Source organism: Stenella coeruleoalba (genome assembly GCF_951394435.1).
Source record: "Stenella coeruleoalba genome assembly, chromosome: 4".
Taxonomy (NCBI): domain Eukaryota; kingdom Metazoa; phylum Chordata; class Mammalia; order Artiodactyla; family Delphinidae; genus Stenella; species Stenella coeruleoalba.
In genome coordinates this window covers 76,110,886-76,116,885 of record NC_137149.1, presented here as the reverse complement: position 1 = coordinate 76,116,885, position 6,000 = coordinate 76,110,886, and positions in this window count along the sequence as shown.

The following is a 6,000-nucleotide window of genomic DNA, read 5'->3' as shown; positions in this document are numbered from 1 at the left end:
TTGAAAATATAATTAAATTATTACTGATCAATTGACTTTGAGTTAATCAAAAGGGAGATTGTCCAGATGAGCCTAGTCCAATCACATGAGCCCTTTAAAGGCAGAGAGTGTTCTGTGGCAGAAGAGGAAGTCAGAGAGACTTGAATCACTAGAAGGATCTGACTATGCTATTACTGGCTTTGAAGATGGAGGGGGCCACAGGCAAGGACCAGAGAGCTGACCAGCCAACAACCAGCAAGGAAGTGGGGACTTCAGTCCTACAACCACAGGAACTGGGTTTTGCCAACAACCTGAATGATCTTGGAAGTGGATTCTTCCCCCAGACCCTCGTATGGATTCCATACGAACCCAAACCAACGCACACTTTCATTTCAGCCTAGACAGAGGACCCAGTCAGTCCTACAAGCTGCTAAACTTGTGTTAATTTGTTAAGCAGCAATAGAAAACTAACACAGCCACCACCCCCTCCATTATTCAGGCCAGAATGACAGGACATTTCCAAAGCATCTACTGGCTTTTCTTATGGAGGCTCTGCTTCATCAAATATGTAAGACACCACCCCCTAACACTCACCATAAAATTCATAATATTTCCTCTCTCTGGAAAAGAGGATGGAATTGAGAATCTATGAATATTAAACAAGTTACACTGAGCTCTGCAAGCACGTTTTCCAAAAAGACAAATACTGCAACAGGTGGAACATGTAATGCTTGTGCAATTCCTGGGAGACACCTGTCCCTAAAAGTTGTGCCAGTTCACTGTTCAATGCTGCTGCTACGGAGCAGAGGTGGACTTAACTATGAACCTGCTTCAAATGGGGTGATTAAATTCAGATTGGATATTGACACTGATCATCATTTCTGCTACATGGGAGATAATAAAAAGAGATAAAAACAGCCCTACCCCAACCCCTCTGAATCAGCCCCTGTTTGTGAGCTGAACCCTCTGTGTTCACTTTGCCCTTAAAAGTGAAGGACTAGAGGGGTGTCCCTGGTGTTGCAGTGGTTGAGAGTCTGCCTGCCGATGCAGGGGACACGGGTTCGTGCCCCAGTCCAGGAAGATCCCACATGCCGCGGAGCAGCTGGGCCCGTGAGCCATGGCCGCTGAGCCTGCGCGTCCGGAGCCTATGCTCCGCGACGGGAGAGGCCACAACAGTGAGAGGCCTGCATACCGCAAAAAAAAAAAAAAAAAGTGAAGGACTAGAAATATTTAGCCTTCGGAAAAAAGTGTATCTGACCAGCAGGGAGCTGAAACCAGTGTGGGGAATATTTAAATGTCATTTCCAATTCTTTGAGATATTGAATTAAAGAGCAATAAGAAAACCCTTTGATGCCTTGGAACCTCTGCCTTATTGCTTATTTGAAAAGAATGAGGAAGGAGAATCCACACACTTCTGTAGGTCCTAAGGCAACAGCCATGAGACTGAAGAACTCCACGGGTGCAGAGGAGGCGGTGCTTTTCAAGAAGTATGGACTATTCTCCTAGAGACCTTCCCATCAGCACATGGCTCAGAGACCCAGCTTGTAAGTCTTGCAAGTTAGGCTAGAAAGACTAGCCCTACACAAACAAGTTTTCATTTTGTCCCAGGCACCATTTTAACTTTATCAGTGTTCACATAGGGCTTTTTTTTTTTTTTAAATACGGATGTCCTTGTAAAACTGTTGAAACATCTTCAAACTTAAGTCTCAAACCTTAGGTATCACTAATATCCGAAGTGTGGCCTGCAAAGTCATTTAGTCCCAAGGGCCACCAACAGAGCTACCCACCCCCCCCCCCTTCAGTACCCTGAGTCTCTCCAAAAAAGACAGGAGGAGTCAAATGCAGAAGCAAAGTGAAGGGAAAATAAAGCTATGTTACATAACTCCCGCCAACCTAGTGAGAGGAAAATGTCCAACAATATTTTATTCTATCAATTTTGACAAAATTGTTGGTTTAGTAATCCTGTGAAAACACCAAAGGATGCACAGGAAATGATAGAAGAATAACATTTATTGAGGGTTAATTAGGTCCCAAGCACTATTCTAAGTGCTCAATGTGTATTAGCTCATTTGATGCTCTTACAACATTGTGAGGTAGGTACTACTCTTTTCCTCACATTATAGATGAGAAAACTGAGGCACAGAGAGGTTAAGTTACTTACTCAGGGTCACACGCTAGAAACTGCTGGAAACTGGAATAAGTTTCTGGAATAAGAAACTGGAATAACTGCAAAAAAAGAGTCTGAGGAATGTATGGTAACTGAGATGTCTTAGACAACAGAGAGCTAACTAGTGGAAGATATAGAGAGAAGACATTCATTCATGCATTCATTCATGCATGCATACTCCTACTGGGCTGAGTGCTAGAGATACAACATTAGTAGTCAATCAGTTTCTAAAGCCATTCATCATCCTTGAGATTGCACATTCTGTTGGTTGGATAGAGTGCAATGAAGCTAAGAGGGAGAACGTGCCCAGGAGGGGCCCCTCCGCCAGACCTGAGGGTTAGAGAATGATCTTCCCATGGAGATCAATGTCTGAGCCGAGACTTGAAGGAGGAGCCAGGATGCTCTGGGGGTCAGAGCAGAATGCCTTAGTCTTGGGGAAAAGTTTTCATTCCTCCTGAGCCCTGAATGTTTTAAAAATAGACCCCCAAAGAAGAGAAGATTCTGACAGCCAAATCCCAAACGACTTCCATCAGAGTTTATGTTTCCTCCTACCCTAGGGAAAGAGACAGGGCTTGGTAAAGGCAGGATGGATGTGTTGGGAAAGGCTGGAAGCTGGGACATGATGTGCTTACTGAAAGGAAGGAACCCCTGGGGGGCAAGCCAAGCTACAGACGCTGTGGGGGAACGCAGCCTGGTGTGTGGATGTGTACGTGGACGATACGACATATGCAGGGCGAAGGTAGTCCAGGTAAGCGCCCGCCCAGGACAGCCCAGCAAGAAGGAGCTGAACTTCTGGAGCAGATGACACAGAGGTCTACATGGGCAGATGGGCATCAGACAGACCTGGCAACAAACTGCGGGAGTCCAGACGTGGGTGGGGTTCAGAAGCACAGCTCCCAGAATGGAAACAGGCAAAGGAGGCACGGTTCCATCACAGACAAAACTGGGTCTTGGGAAGAAGATGAATGCTCAATTTCTCCAGGGAATTCCAGAAAGCAGAAACAGCTCATGAGAAGTCTAGAAAAGTTAACACATCCAGGAAACTGGAAGCCTTTCAGTTTGGTGGATCAGAGAGGTCAAAGGAAAAGGGTGCAGCGATGCAGCTGGAGGACAGGTTTTAAAGTGCCTTATAAAGAAAACTATAAGGGACTTCCCTGGCAGTCCAGTGGTTAGGACTCCATGCTTCCACTGCAAAGGGTGCAGGTTCAATCCCTGCCTGGGAAAAGAAAAGAGAAAGAAAAAGAAAATTGTAAGAAGTATGGCATTCTTCTTATTAACTGGGGGTGATAAATCAATAGTATTTATTTGAACACAAACCCTTGACTGACCAGACCTGCCTCGAGAGGCCCAGATGAAGAATTTTATATGTTCTGAATGGTTTGATGCAGTTATACCTGAGAATAGCTCTAATTCGGTCCCCAGTGAGCTCTTCTTGTGAATGCTAGTGGTAGACAATTACACTAAGAATGTGACCCAAAAAGATTTAGCAAGATGGTTTCTGAGAGGCACGTGAAGCTGTAATGTGTCACTTTCCCACAGTAAGTGAATTTCCTGGACTCTGGAATGTGCATCACCTGACTGCCATGGTTAAAGAGGTGGAAGGTTTTTCCACACCTGCGTCATTGCCACCACAAAGGCCCTCCTGCCACTCACTGTGCACCTACCAGGACAACTCAGTGGGTCTGCTTCCCACCCTGAAGGCTGTTCAAGCCCCCGCTAGGGTCCCCTGCTGTGTGTTAGCCTGCCCTGTGGATTCCTGAGACCTGGGACTGCACAGGACCAAGGAGGCGTTAGTTCCTTTCTCTTAAAGTTGTATCCTCTCTCCCCTTTCTTGACTACCTCATTCCCAAATCAGTTTTTCTGCAGTAAGAAAGTCACTGGGGAACCTCCCCTGCCCCTGAAGGCCTTGACTTTCAAGCCAACAACCAGTGCATCTCATGGGCTTTCAGGACATTTTTGAGGACAAAATTTTCACCTTTGAACCTTGAGGAAAACCTAAAAATGTTACTTCTCAAGAAGGCATAGGAATATACTCAAATGACCTGAGAGAATTCCACTCAGCAAGAATTAAAAAGAATAAGGGGGCTTCCCTGGTGGCGCAGTGGTTGAGAGTCCGCCTGCCGATGCAGGGGACACGGGTTCGTGTCCCGATCCGGGAAGATCCCACATGCCGCGGAGCGGCTGGGCCCGTGAGCCATGGCCGCTGAGCTTGCGCGTCTGGAGCCTGTGCTCCGCAACGGGAGAGGCCACAGCAGTGAGAGGCCCGCGTACCACAAAAAACAATTAAAAAATAATAATAATAAAATAAAAAATAAAAAGAAGAGGGACTTACACTTTTCCGGTATTCCCTCAGTTCTGGCACATCACCATTTATCTTAAAAAGCAAGCATTAAAAAAAAAAAAAAAAGCAAGCATATTTTATTAAACATGAATGATATGAGGAGGCACTAATGAGGGAAGTGGCTTGGCATGAAGGGATTTGAATTTGAAGCTTGATAAGATATGGATTTTGACAATACTGGAATTAGCTTGTTATTCCCCTAAGAGGCTGACATCCCAGCTAGGTAGCTCCATTGCAGGAATAAAGGAACAATCATGTCCTTCAGGTATCAGGTTTTTAAAAAGTGAATTTTTAGCAGCATTGAAAGGAATGTTATTCTAATAACATTATTATTAGTGTTATTCTAATCCCTTAACAAGCTTAAAATGAATGAATAAAACAGCATCAGTGAAAGAAAATTTGTTCCTCAACTTCTTAACATTGTAGCTGATCATCCGTTCAGAAGGGAAGGAATCGAGGCTCTCAGGATAAACATCCTCACAAACTATCAAAGACAGAGGTCCTCAACCCCCTTAGTGGTCCGTGGTCTGTTAGGAACCGGGCTGCCCATTAGGAGGTGAGAGGCGGGCGAGTGAGCGAAGCGTCATCTGCCGCTCCCCATTGCTCCCCATCGCTCGCATTACCGCCCGGACTATTCCCCAACCCGCACCCCCACACCCCCATCAGAGGAAAAATTGTCTTCCACAAAACTGGTCCCTGGTGCCAAAAAGGTTGGGGACCGCTGATCAAAGACACTCATGTAACCTCTTCATGAGCACAAAGTTTCACTCACAGTTAAGTTTGTGACTGAACCGCTTATTCCCTGAAAATATTCTTTTCCCTCCTGGTTTGATGTTCTCCCAGGCTTCTTACGATGAGGAGCCATTTTTAATTTTTTTATTTTTCTACTTTGCCAAGGTGAATTATGGAATCAGGCAACTGGAAGATTAATATAGGGGCACTGCATCATTTACCACCAAATGATCATATCATTTCCCCCATAACAAAAAAGGATGAAGCCTAATTATGGAATAACCCAAAGAGATTTCTTCCAACTTTTTGTCATAAGAAGCAATGCTCTCTAATTTATTTTATAGAGGAATGTAAATGTAAAAGTCTATGTTAATTCAAAGTTAAGGTATAAAATAATGAATTTTAAGTCAGGAAGTGAAGCTCCTAGAGGTTTAAAAGCCTCTCATGACATATCTGCTATGGTAAGGACTAGAGCTGAAACCTACATTTTCTTTGCAGCTGTATATATTTGGAAGTTGGCTGATTATTCAGTGACTTTCTGAAATCTTGAAAGACTGTCAAATAATAGAGCAGAATACAAACAAGACCATCTTCCTCGATGATCTCTAAGAGTTCTCAGTTATCTTTGTGCCCCTGATGACTTACAATCAGGGCTAATGGCACACTCCAGTGTCAGCTAGCTTTAAATGACCTCTAGAGAGTCCTTCAAGTTCTGTCTGTAATATTGAATTTTATAGGCTATTAATGCCTTTTCAATTATATCATTAGCTATTTCCCTGCA